This window comes from Lolium rigidum, chromosome 4 (assembly GCF_022539505.1).
Source record: "Lolium rigidum isolate FL_2022 chromosome 4, APGP_CSIRO_Lrig_0.1, whole genome shotgun sequence".
NCBI lineage: Eukaryota > Viridiplantae > Streptophyta > Magnoliopsida > Poales > Poaceae > Lolium > Lolium rigidum.
The window spans coordinates 105,279,819-105,293,443 of NC_061511.1; the positions used below are offsets into that span (position 1 = coordinate 105,279,819).

General features: G+C 46.5%; 1 long non-coding RNA gene across 1 annotated transcript; it reads right to left on the reverse strand.

The window, feature by feature from the left end:
• Nucleotides 1–12,172: 12,172 nt before the first annotated feature.
• Nucleotides 12,173–13,245, reverse strand: LOC124646516. Its single transcript, XR_006986362.1, has 2 exons — nucleotides 12,672–13,245; nucleotides 12,173–12,398 (listed from the first exon to the last, which is right to left on the reverse strand). It is a non-coding gene; the product is annotated as an uncharacterized LOC124646516 (long non-coding RNA).
• Between the last annotated feature and the right edge of the window lie 380 nt (nucleotides 13,246–13,625).

Below are 13,625 nucleotides of genomic sequence, written 5' to 3' on the forward strand. Positions count from 1 at the left end.
ACCCACTCGGCAGAAAAGAGGGCGGCAGCTTATAATCATCAACCGTAGCAGTACGTACCGAAAGAAGGAGATTTATACATACCAACCGAAGTATTTCCAGCGTCTCGGGGACAAGTCAACATGATCCATAAAACTAGTTTTTTGAAGAGGGAAGCCAAGAAGTTCTCGCGAGAGGTGAAGTATGCAGAGGTTGCTATGGCCGAAGTACCCGAGTATATCGAATAGTCAGACCAAAGCATATTGTTCAGCAAGGCGGATCACCCGACGGCCGTTCCAAGATCTGGTCGCGATGCTCTAGTTCTCGAGGCGCAGATTGGAGGTTACAATATGAGCAAGGTGTTCATGGATGGAGGAAGCGTCCTGAACCTGCTGTTCGCAAGTACAATGAAGGCAATGAGTTTAACGGTCGATATGCTAAAAGAATCTGATACAGGTTTCCACGGCATCATCCCGACCCGACCCGCTTATCCCCTTGTAAAATATCACTGGATGTAGTTTTTGGCACACCTAGCAACTTCAGGAAGGAGAAACTCGAATTTGAAGTGGTCGATTGGGAATCACAATACCATGCCATATTCGGCAGGCCAGCGTTTGCCAAATTCATGGCGGTACCTCACTATGCATACTTGAAGCTGAAGATGCCAGGCAATAACGGGACAACAATAACTGTTCGCGGAAGCTTTTCTCGTTCTGATAACTACGATAGGGAGTTCCAGAAGATCGCTTCAAAGTTTGGTGCTAAGGAAGAGCTCAATGCACTCGACGTTGTTACAGATCACACGCAGCCTTCAGCCGATAATCGGAACATAAGATCCGATGAATTTGACGTCGCAAAAGAGGCAAAGAAACAGCAAGTGCACCCCTCTGATCCGAAGAAAACGGTCAACACGTCGGTAGATCTTGCTGTCGCATAGGAAGAGGCGCTCATCGAGTTCCTCCGTGAGCACTGGGAAGTATTTGCATGGGAACCATCCGACATGCTAGGTATTCCCAAGGAACTCGCTAAGCACGCCCTCAATGTTGACCCCAAAGCTAAACCTGTACAGCAGACGTTACGTCGCTTCTCAGAACCAAAAATAAAAGCTATTGGCGAAGAAATCAATCGGCTCCGCAAGGCTGGATATATTCGGGAGCTCAAGGAAGCCGAGTGGGTAGCTAACTCAGTCATGGTTCCAAAGAAAGATAGGACAGCTCTTCGCATGTGTATCGATTACACAAGTCTCAACAAGCATTGCCCAAAGGATCACTTTCCGCTGCCCCGCATCAACCAAATAGTCGATTCCACAGCAGGCTGCGATCGTCTCTCCTTCCTCGATGCATATTCAGGATATAATCAGATCAAGCTCAAGAAGGAGGATCAGGAGTTAACAGCGTTCATAACTCCGCACGGCGTTTATTGTTACAACATTATGACTTTCGGACTAAAAATGCGGGTGCAACGTATCAGCGGTGTATGCAAGCCTGCCTTGGAGAACAAATTGGCCGGAATATCGAAGTCTACATCGATGATATCGTGGTTAAAACCAAAAATGCAGTTACCCTAATCGACGACCTGCGGGAAACTTTCGACAATCTCGACAGGTACAAAATAAAGCTGAATCCGAAGAAATGCTTCTTCGGGGTACCAGGAGGACAAGTACCCGGGTACTTTATTTCAGCTAGAGGAATAGAGGCCAATCCTTTGAAAATCAAAGCAATCCTCGACATGGAACTGCCAAAGAACTTGCACCAAGTTCAGCAGTTGGCAGGTCGACTGGCAGCGCTTAGCAGGTTTATCGCCAAGTTGGGGGAAAAAGCCCTGCCTTTTTATCAGCTTATGAAGAAGTCAGAAAAGTTCGAGTGGACAGCCGAGGCACAGGAATCTTTTGATAATCTTAAGAAGATTCTGTCGACATCTCCGGTACGCGTAACTCCACAGGAAAAAGAACCAATGCTTATGTACATAACCGCAACGGTGCAGGTTTTTAGCACAGTGTTAGTTGTTGAGCGAGCAGAGGCAGGGAAACTTCATGGCGTACAAAGACCTATTTATTATCTCAGTGAGGTACTTACACCAGTGAAGCAGAGATATCCTCATCATCAGAAGCTGGCATATGCCGTCTGGAGGACAGCCCGCAAGCTACGACATTACTTTGCAGAGCATCCGATCATCGTGGTAACCGAAGCATCATTGAAGAATATACTCACCAACCCAGAGGCTACGGGCAGAGTATCTCAATGGGCTATCGAGATAGCGCCACATGATATAACTTACGTCAATCGGACAGCAATTAAATCTCAGGCCCTTCCCGATTTTTTGGATGATTGGATACAGTCGCAAATACCGGCAGCACCCGATATGTCTGGATCTTGGACGATGTATTTTGGCGGATCAAAGCGGAGTACAGGTGCAGGAGCAAGGGTAGTATTGATCTCACCACAAGGGGACAAGATGACGTATATTCTTAGGATGAATTTTCCACTGCCGACAAATAATGAAGCGGTGTATGAGGCACAGTTACACGGGATGCGTATGGCTAAAGCATGCGGCGCAACTTGTTTGGAAATATATGGAGATTTGAATCTTGTGGTGCAGCAGTCGATGAACTTATGCGACGCGGTCAGTGACACAACATGATTGCTTATCGACAAGTGTATCAATCCATGGAAGCCAAATTTGAAGGTTGCGAGCTAAAACATATCGGCAGGGCCAGCAACGAGGAAGCCGATGCCTTGGCAAACATAGGGTCCACATGCTCCCCTATTCCAGATGGTGTCTTCTATGAAGTTATTTCTCAACGATCAGTTAAGGAAAAGGTTTTGACACCTCCAGAAGTGTCGACTGCTGGTTCAGAAACTAGGCTCCAGGGAGATGTCGAAGATCTTACGCTACAATCTACAAAGCAAGTCGGTCCGCTGCCAAGATCATCACCTGGAGGGCATAAGTATCTATTGGTCGTTGTCGATAAGTTCACTAAATGGATTGAAGCTGTCCCAGTCAGAGACCAAATAGCTAAAACTGTTGTTCAATTCTTCAAGGGAATAACTTGTCGCTTTGGTATGCCTCATAGCATCATTACAGAGAATGGAACCAATTTTGATTCCAAGGAATTCCATAAATTATCTGATGACAGTGGTATCAAACTCAAATTTGCTTCCGTGGCACATCCTCAAACCAATGGTCAGGTGGAAAGGATCAACGGATTAATATGTGATGGCATTAAAAAACGCCTCACAGGCGCAGCTGGAGCTTGGGTCGAAGAATTACCGTCTGTATTATGGAGCCTGCGGACTACGCCAAATAGATCGACCCAAATACACTTCGTTCTTTCTCGTTCATGGAGCCGAAGCAGTTTTGCCAGCTGATGTTCGTTCCGAAGCTCCTCGAGTAACCGCATACACAGATACAACCTCCGTCCATGCACTACAAGATGTTGTGGATCTTCATGATGAAGCTCGAGACATTGCCTTAGCCAGAACGGCAGTATATCAGCAGGCGATACAAAACTATCACAGTCGACGAATTCGCAGCCGAAGCTTCAGCGTTGCTGACATGGTACTGCGGTTGAAGCAGGAAAGAACTTTGAAACTCGAATCTCCATGGGAAGGACCGTTTATAATTACTGAAGTAATACCAGGAGGAGCTTATCGTCTCTAGAACCCTGCATCGGGTAAAGATGTCGGAAATCCATGGAACGTTGCGCACTTGCGATGATTTTATGCATAAAGTTCTATCTTTCCTTATTGCATAGAGGCTTCTCAGCCATTCGCATATTATGAATAAAAGTTACTGGTTCATCATTATTATTATTATTTCCACACTCGAATGGATGTTCGGGCTTCTTATTATTTATTAGGGATTTCTATTCCTGTGCCTTCGGGTCCTTAGTTGTGCTCAGTTTTCCCCAGCTCCTTAGTTTTTCCTCAGTTTTTCCCAAGTCCTTGTTTGAAACGCGTAGAAGCAGCTCAGGCGGCAGGATTCCCGTTTAGTTGACCGTTCCGTGCTGACGTGTGGGACCGCGTCGTGTGGGCTCGCGTCGCGTGGGGCTGGTAGAAAGGGACCGCGTGGGACAGGACGAGATAGCGTTTGGTTGCACGTGAGCAGGAGCTGGGTTTTGTCTCTCTCGGCCCAAATTGGCATTTTCCCTTTTAAGAGTACCTTTTCCGCCTCCTTCTCTCTGTCCTTGTTCACCTAATTAGTATCAAATCTAGAGAAGCTTGCATTTCTGTCTTTCTTCAATTATTATTTGTGCCTTTTGGCCCTCGTTGTTTGCCCAATATGGCAGCAAATCTAGTAGGAAGCCCAATCTAGTACTCTAGTACTCCATCTGGTCCATATATATGTAGTTAAATCTAGAAGCAAATCTACAGGGAATGTACGATAAATTCACACGGTCATATAGTAGAATAGGGATAGATAATAGGGATCCCTCCCTAGATAATAAGCTTCATACAGCAGCCAAACATAGTAACAGGTTCGAGATTCTTCACAGCACCATCATACTAACAACATAACAACAAGGGATCCCTAGCTAACAACAAAATAGGAGGCAGCAGCAGCACACGTCCAGGACTCTACCTACCCCATCTGCCTCTGCCTCCACTTGTTGCTCCCCTTGGGAGCCTTGGGCTTGAGCGGAGGCATGCGCCCGCCGGAGATCTCCACCCGCTGGAAGCTGCGGAGGTCATGCCGAGCGCCTTGTGCTTGGCACGGAAGGAGTGGGGGTTCACCGACACGCCGACCTTGGGGAAGGTGTTGCCGATGTTCTCAACATGCGTGAGGAGGCAGTTGAAGTCAGTGTCGCCGAGCCTCCTAGTGCAGAAGGGGCACCTGTAGACACCCTTGGCGAAGTAGGAGATGTACTGGCCGACCTGCTGCGGAGCCTCCGCAGCACCTGGAAAGTCTTGATGTCATGGTGCTCGTCGTCGCTGCCGACGTCGCTGCCAGACAGCTGATCCATATCAAACGGGAACTATTAGTGAATGAGTTGCAACGATGACTAACGTGCATGATAACAAAGTTAGGAAAAACAGAGGCAGCCTCAGTTAGATTGGACACGATTAAATGTCTACATGAATGTAGTCAGCGAACCAACGCTCATGCACAACAGATTTGTACACAGCAATGGTTCGCTGAACCCTCCCTGTAAAAATTTTTGCCCACCGATTCATCATAGGCAAAGAAACAGATTCCAGATCTGAACTTGGACACATTCCAGATTATTTGCAAAATTAAACGGTTGATATCTTTTGATTCGTGCATAAAATAACTGATTGAGATCCCATGATTACTTGCATAAATTAACTGATTGAGATCCCATTATTACTTGCATAAATTAACCGAACGGCCGCACCCCAAATCTTAAACGAAATCAAGAAGGGATCAAAGCAAAATAGAATAAAATCGGCGCAAATATTAGCCCAATACTCATCCATCTACAGATCCATCTACACCAGCAAAAATAGGGTTCAAAAAGGAATGGGGAACAAAAAAGGAAGCAAACCGTAGTTACCTCGCTCCATGCGTCCTCCATGGAGGTGTCGTAGGGGTTCGGGGCGGGACGTACGGCACATACTCGTAGGGGTCATATCCCGGCGGGATCTGACCGTGACCGGCAGCAGCAGCCTCCGATGCACCGGCAGAGGAGGCGGCGACGTCCGTTGAGGGGACGGCGGCGACGTCCGTTGAGGGGACGGCGGCGACGTCCGTTGAGGGGACGGTGTCGAAGAGGGAGGCACCGCGCTTGGAGCCGACGGCGCCGTGAACGATGGGATTGGCATTCTCCTTGTCCATCTCGCCGGCAGAGGAGACGGAGAGGGAGAGGGTTTTTTGCTTTGGAGAAGATGATGGGACGTGAGAGAGGCGGCGTTGCGTGGGCGAGTGAGAGTGACAGAGATAGTGGGAGGAGGCGTCTATAAAGGCGAGGGGTGGTTAATGCGACCCGCGTCCTACGCGTCCACCGCTGCACGTCTGCACGTCTTGGACTTCTGCGTTGCGACACGCGTCCACGATTGCACGTCTTCGACTGTTCGACATCTGCACCGCGACCCGCGTCTACGCGTCAACAATTGCACGTCTTCCATTTCTGCACCGCAACACGCGTCCTCGAGTCTAACCCTGGAAATTTAGATATACTCAGGTATAACCTCGAGTATTATATTAGCATTTTTTGTGTGCTCAGTTTTCCCCTTGAGTGCTAATACTGGCTAGTGCAATATGCTCAGTTTTACCCTCAAGTGGCTGGTCAACAGATAGTCAACAAATGGGATTAACTAGTTAAATGAGTCATTTAATGTGCAAAAAATTCCGAAAAATAGTGGCACATACTCATGGAGTCTTTACCACAAATTGCCACTTCTCAAAACATAGATAAGTCATAGATAAATCAAGTTTTACCACAAATTGCCACTTCTCAAAGGCCTTCTCAAATCATCTAGTAGCTATGAAGGTGCATGGTCTTCCACAATAAGCCCTTCCCAAAACAGCTTTCCCCAAAACATACTTTGTCTAAATGAGGCCACAATTCTCACACTCATGTATATTTGTATTGCAAATAGTTTGAGGTAGGCCAAGATGGGTTTCATTGTACAAAACATGCATTTCCATTTTTTAAATCTCATATTTCAATCCCTTAGTCTGTTTATTACACAGGTGCCCTTGGTTTCTTGATACTACTCAGTTTTGCCCTCTCCCTCCACAAATTCTCGCAGACGTGCAACATTGCCCTGATTGGTCTAGCCCATGTCACGCGGATCGTGCCCGCCGACCGTTGATCGTATGATCTAACGGGCGAGGATAACCCCTCTCTCTCTCGTCGGCGGTTACCTTCCACTCTCTAAGTATGCTAAAGGGCGTTTTTACGTATTCATTTTCACGCGCTAAAAATTATAAACTCTTTTAGGCATTACTTTTCACGCAAAAAATGATAAACCATCACCGATTTGTTGTAGCCATTAATTTTCACGCAAAAAATGATAAACCATCACCAATTTGTTGTATTCATTACTTTTCACGCAAAAAATGATAAACCATCACCGATTTCTTGTAGCCATTACAATTCACTATAAAAATGATAAACAAACCAATCTATATATCTCTGTATTTGAAGTTTGGAAGGGTTCACCATCTACTTATGTTAACTTTCGAGGTTTTGACCTGAAAATCAAATGGATATTATAAAGGGAAATAAAAGTTCAAAAAAATGTAAAAACGAAACAATCTACCTATCTTTGTATAGAAGATCGTCTGTATGATTTTTGAGGTCATTTAGAGAAGGTAGAAAAAAATCCCTTTTGAGAAGGTCAAAAAAACCTAACTTGTTACAAAAGCTGGTTTCAGTGAGACCTAACCAAATTTGGCATACATGATGCCATACCTATAACAACAAGGAAGATCTAAACGGGAAAGTTTCACAAAATTTAAAATTTAGGGCGAAAATGATGCCATACATGATGCTGTTTTCGAGGTTTTGACCTGAAAATCAATTGGGTATTATAAAGGGAAATAAAAAGTTCGAAAAATGTAAAAACGAAACAATCTATCTATCTATGTATAGAAGATCAGCTGTATGAAATTTGAGGTCATTTAGATAAGGTAGAAAAAATCACCTTGTTAGAAAAGCTGGTTTCAGTGAGACGAAACAGCATGCGTTTAAGCAAAGTGATTTTTTCGAACATCTCCAAATGACCCCAAATTTGCCATACATGATGCCATACGTGTAACAACAAGGAATCCTATCTAAAAAGTGTCAAAAAATTTGCCCAACCGTATAGCTCTATCAAAAAGAACCTCACCATGGCGCTAGTACAATTTTGGGCTTAGTTACAAACTTTCGTTACCTAACCTTCAACACGAAACTTGTTTCAAATCACTTTTGGCGTACAAGAAACAAATCCCACCTTGATTCGATCACCATAGCCTCCAAACGATGCCGATGCCGATATCGGCATGGTCAGAACGGCTATGCTCGCCGCCACTGCTAGGTCACCGTCGGGATGCACCCTTAATCCCGTCCCCTCATTCGATCACTGACACACCAGAGATACCGCCGAGGCCAATGCCGAACGTACATGCTGATGCCAATGCCGAACATGCATGCACGCCGCTGTGGGCACGGCCACGCCGCCCCGCTATGCTGGACGCCACAGACCACTCGCGAGGTCTTTCCCTTCGCCACCACACTCTTCTAGCACCCATCTATACACGACAGAAAGGAGAGACACTAGTTTTCTCTACATTGCTCGCGTTCGTGTCGGACACGGTCAGTCAAAGTTTTGAGGTAGTCGTCGATGTCGTCGACCATTTCTTCTCTTCTTTGCATGGTTAAACGCGTCAAGTTCATATCTATCTAATGCGTCTGGTCTCGCCTCATGCAGTTTTTTGTGGACGTCGATCTCATCTCGGCACCCCGCAGGCCACCTCCTCCGTGCCATCGCTGTAGAGCTCCGTTTAAAAAATCTATTCCTACCCGTGTATTGCCCCTTGTATCAGCGTCATGGCCCCACTTGTCATTCGATATACCGAAGCCCAACTCATGCGCGATTTGGTCAGGGATACAGCGATGCTTACGGTCAAACAAAGATGGATGGTCTGACGTATCTTTGCAGGCTCTACGTGGCCCCACTAGTCAGAAGATAACGGTCAACCGTCGGGCAACCGGCCGTTACAGCACCTGTGATGGTTTCAGACAAGGTCTTGGGGAAAAGTGAGGAAAAACTAAGGAGCTGGGGAAAACTGAGCACAACTAAGGAACCGAGGGCACGAAAATAGAAATCCCTATTTATTACTACTCCCATCAGGACCTTCGGCTAAAGCTGCACATTATGAAGCTAACTCGATAATACTCGAGGGCTGAGAGAAATTTCTACAGTGTTGATAATTAATTAATACTCCCATCAGGAGCTATGATTATCGACACATCATTGAACCATTCAAGCCTCAAGAAAATTCACGAGCGCTGCTGACGAGGCGGTTCCACGGCAATGCCCACCATGAGGGGCTTGGGTTTTAGAGAAAGGCGACGACGGAAGTTCTAGGAGCGAGACGGTACACAACGTACCCAGGTTCACGTCCCCGCGGTCGAGGAACGCTACGTCCTGCTAGCAATCCACTATATGAATATATATGTAAACGGGGCCGCCATAGACGGAGTTGTTGGATCTAGTCTAGTTCTAATCTGCGGGTTGCGATGTCTAGGCGTGTCGCCTCTATGATTTATGTTTCTGAATATATGTCCTAAGGGGTGCCCCTGCCTGGCTTTATATATCAGCCAAGCCAGGGTTTACAAGAGTCCTAGTAGGATTCGTATTGGAGTCTTCTTTCCTTGTAGTCCAAGTTGATATTCCTTGCGGGTCCTAGCTCGTCGAGTCCTTGTGCTGGTCCATCTTCATAATTTGCATCGGGTATGCCAATGTCGAGTACCCAAAGGGTTATGCCCACATCAGTAGCCCCCGAGTGTCTGGCCGAAGTGAAGCTTCGGGCAGGGACTAAAGTTGTCGTCGTCCGAATGTCTTGATCATCTGCTGAGTCTTGAATCTTGTGCTTGATGCAGAGTCGAAGTTTCTTTCTGTCGGGTGCGCGAAGCGCTCGCGATGGGAGTAGCCCCCGAGTCTATGGGCGGGTGCTTGCAGCCACGCATAGACTCAAGTTGTACTACTCGAAGATCTTGATGTTGATGTCTTCGGGTTTATTCTTCATTGTCGACGAGGCTTCCATTTTTTTCATCGGGTGCGCAACTAGCGCTCCTGATGGGAGTAGCCCCAGAGCCTGTAGATGAATATGAAATAGTTATGTATAGGGTGTAAAAAATGCTAAGTCAAATACCGTAGATGTCTCGGAGGAGTCGATGATTTAGATGATATCCCAGAGGAGCCGATGATTTAGATGATATCCCAGAGGAGCCGATGATTTGGAAGATGTCCCAGAGGAGCCGATGATTGGGGTGATATCCCAGAGGAGCCGATAATTGGGGTGATACCTCAGAGGAGCCGATGATTTGGATGATGACCCAGAGGAGCTGATGATTTGGATGATATCCCAGAGGAGTCGATAATTTTATCGGGTGCGCGTCTAGCGCTTCCGATGGGAGTAGCCCACGAGTCTAGGCATGGATGCTTTGCAACCGTGAGTAGACTCAAGTCGAGCAACCCGATGTTATAGTTTTCTTCAGGTGCCGTTGACACATTGTTGTTTGTTTCAAAGGGCAATTCTTAATGCACCTTGGGCATCGTTGATGCCATTGTTTGTAAGTTTATCGGCAGCAAATTACTTGAGTGATCAGCTCATGTTGCAGGTTTGTGAAAACCTTTCGTAAGTGCAACTTGCTTTCAACCGACGATGTATGTCTTGACAGCAGCTCCCGAACGAATCGATGGAACTAAGCCTGCCGATGACTCTGTCACCCTTTAGTACTTCTGTAATTTAAAGTACCGGCTTGGGTCTTGTTTGTAAGTATAATTGTTTTATCCTTGCTATCTACAACACTCTCGTAATCTTGAGGCTTCGGTAAAGTACAATTGTATATCATAATTCCCATTGATTACCATCCATTGCAGCACTCGTATTTTCAGAGGCTTTTAGATGGCAACCGTTCTGAATCATGTTGATTACCATCCATTGAAGCACTCGTATTTTCAGAGGCTTTTAGATGATAACCGTCGTGAATCCTGTTGATTACCATCCATTGTAGCACTCGTATTTTCAGAGGCTTTTAGATGGCAACTTCAGCTATAAGAAATCTTCATATCTTCTTGAATTCCAGCGAACCGGCGCTCCCGATGGGAGTAATAGTCTTCATATCTTCTTGGGTTCCAGCGAACCGGCGCTTCCGATGGGAGTAATAGTCTTCATATCTTCTTGGGTTCCAGCGAACCGGCTCTCCCGATGGGACTAATAGTCTTCATATCTTCTTGAGTTCCAGCGAACCGGCGCTCCCGATGGGAGTAATAGTCTTCATATCTTCTTGGGTTCCAGCGAACCGGCGCTCCCGATGGGAGTAGACATAATAGTTGAAGATCTTCCAGGAGCTCCGAGTAATACTAGTGTCGGGAGTACATCGGATCATTTATATAAGATGATATCCATTGATAACCATAGATGATGAAGCCATCGACCCGGGAGTGCACCGGATCATTTATTATATAGTCATAGGAGATGAATCCATTAATAACCGTAGGTGATGATATATCCAGAGCCGGAGAAGATAAGTCCGTCGAGTAATCAGATATGATGAAGCCATTAACTCGGCGTGACGAGGCCAATGTGGTAGCAGGTCGTACGATGGACGCAGTCGAAGTAATCAATCAGAAATAGTTGCAGTAGCGGGCGTAGCCGAAATAGTTGCGCCACCAAAGATAGTCCATGCGGCGGGCGCAACCGAAATAATTGCGCCATCCAAGATAGTCCATGCGGCGGGCGCAGCCGAAATAATTGTGCCATCCAAGATAGTTCATGCAGCGGGCGCAGCCGAAATAATAGCCCGGCCAGAAATAGTCGATGTAGCCACGCGACTCCTGGTTGACGCGACCGATGAAGAGAACGCAGCTAATAAGGCCGATCCGCGGCTGATGAGCACCCGAATATATCGAGTCCGCAATGTTATGTCCGCAACCGGCAAGCCCCCGAGTACAACGAGTGCGCAACGACAGGCGCGATCGACCGGGCAACATAGTCGAAGCTTTATTCCTGATCTGCAGTTATATTACGGCGCAAAAACTGCGCGCAAAATAATACTAGCCGAAAATATTTAGCGAAATAAATTTTGCGTAATTAAAAAGGACGTTGGTACACGGTGCCCAGTCACTATATAGTCTTAGGCGGTGCCCCACCTTAAAATAGAAAGAAACAGTCTTGTCTGCCCACATGTTACTAAAAAGGGATATTTGGTCCCCACCCCGCCCCACGTTTTCTCCTCTGTTATGCATGCCAGAGCGAGACCCCGACTGGTCCAAGAAAAAAAAACAGGCCCTGCTCACGCACATGCAAATTAATCACGCACATGCAATTGAACGAGAAAAAAAGCACCCTCTACACACTATTCCGACGCTTGTAATTTAGACGCAAAATTTCATCTAGTTTTACCAAAAAAAAAAACATCCTTAGTAAAAAACAGCTTATAACACTTATTTTGTGATCTAATTGAGGATGTAAAAAGTGCAACTATGGATGTAAAAAAATTTAAGAAGTACATCCAAAGTCACAAATATTGGGACCACAGAAATATTAGTGATTTACACCTTGATGTATTCAAAGTTCTGGATGTAGAAAATGTTTAAAATTACATCCAAAGTCACAAATACTAGGATCACAAATATATTAGTGATTTACACCTTGATCTACTAAAAATTCTAGATGTAGAAAATGATAAAAATTACATCCAAAGTAGAGAAAGAAATTAATATAGTTACATCCATCTTCTGATCTGAAAGTGAACAATTTAAGATGCAAAAATTACTCCAAAAACTACATAGATTGAAATAATATACATCTACCGATCTGGAAATAAATAAAAATTAAGAGGCAAAAGTTAGTGTGCAAAAAATACATCTGGCAGACATAGTTTAGATCCTTCTATTGGTCTGGAAGTAAAAAACCACATCACCAATATGCAATAGAGTAGATCAAGTGGTAATAATAAGTAGCAGCGCATGAACACCGGCAAGAAAATACAAGAGAGGAAGAGGACGCCACATACACACATGAGAGGAAAAGGTAGCCTGCTGGCCTGCTTGCGTGCACGGGCATGGCTGTAGCGCTGCTGTTCTCGATCGGGAGCCAGCGCAAGGCGGGGACAATGGGCGCCATGGCGCGCGCTGGGAAAAACAAAGTGTGGCGCGGCGTTGCGGCCCTTGCATCCTCCCCCAGATCGAGGAGCTCCAGCTTGCCGCCGAGATGTGGAAGAGTAGGATGGCGCTCCAGTGGCAGGGGCAGACGGGGTTGAGCAAGGCGGGATGCTGGGATGTCAGATCTCGACGCGGAGTTCGAGTCTTCAAGATCGAGCTTGAACTCTTTCTCCTCCCCGCCGTTGTTTTCCTACTCTTCCGCAACAGCTATAGGCGGCTCGCCGGGGCGGAGGTCAACGACATATGGGCGGCCATGGCGCCATTGCGCGATTCAGGGACAAAACTCGCGGGAGGTTGGGGAAGGGAAGTGGAGAGTTGGCGGAAGAAGGCGGAAGGCAAGACCGCCGCGAGCAGGAATTTCCGGCGGGGTGGCGCGGGGGCTTGACGAACATGAGGTCGCCGGGGAAGGGAGTGACGGCGAGGGCGCTCAGGGTCTCCGGCAATTCGTGGGTGGGGAAGGTCGCGGGGATAAGGGTTGCGTGGATGAGAGGAGAGCCACGTGCAGGTTGATTGGTACGCTTTTTTCCAGACCGCTAGATCCGGATCTGACGGAGGAGAGACGGGAGCACCGCCTAAGACTAGAGCGTACCCAGGCAAAGAATAGAATTTGGGAATTAAAAATATAGCACCTGATATTTTTGTATCAGATGGTCAAAGAATCCATGATGACTCGACGATTTGTGAGCTAGCGGATAAGACGCCACCGAGCAACTTCTGGATATTTGATCTGGTTTTGCTCAGGACGTAGCTCTTTGAGCAACGTGCTCATGCCAGAAAAACAATCGGGTTAGGTATGAATAAAATAT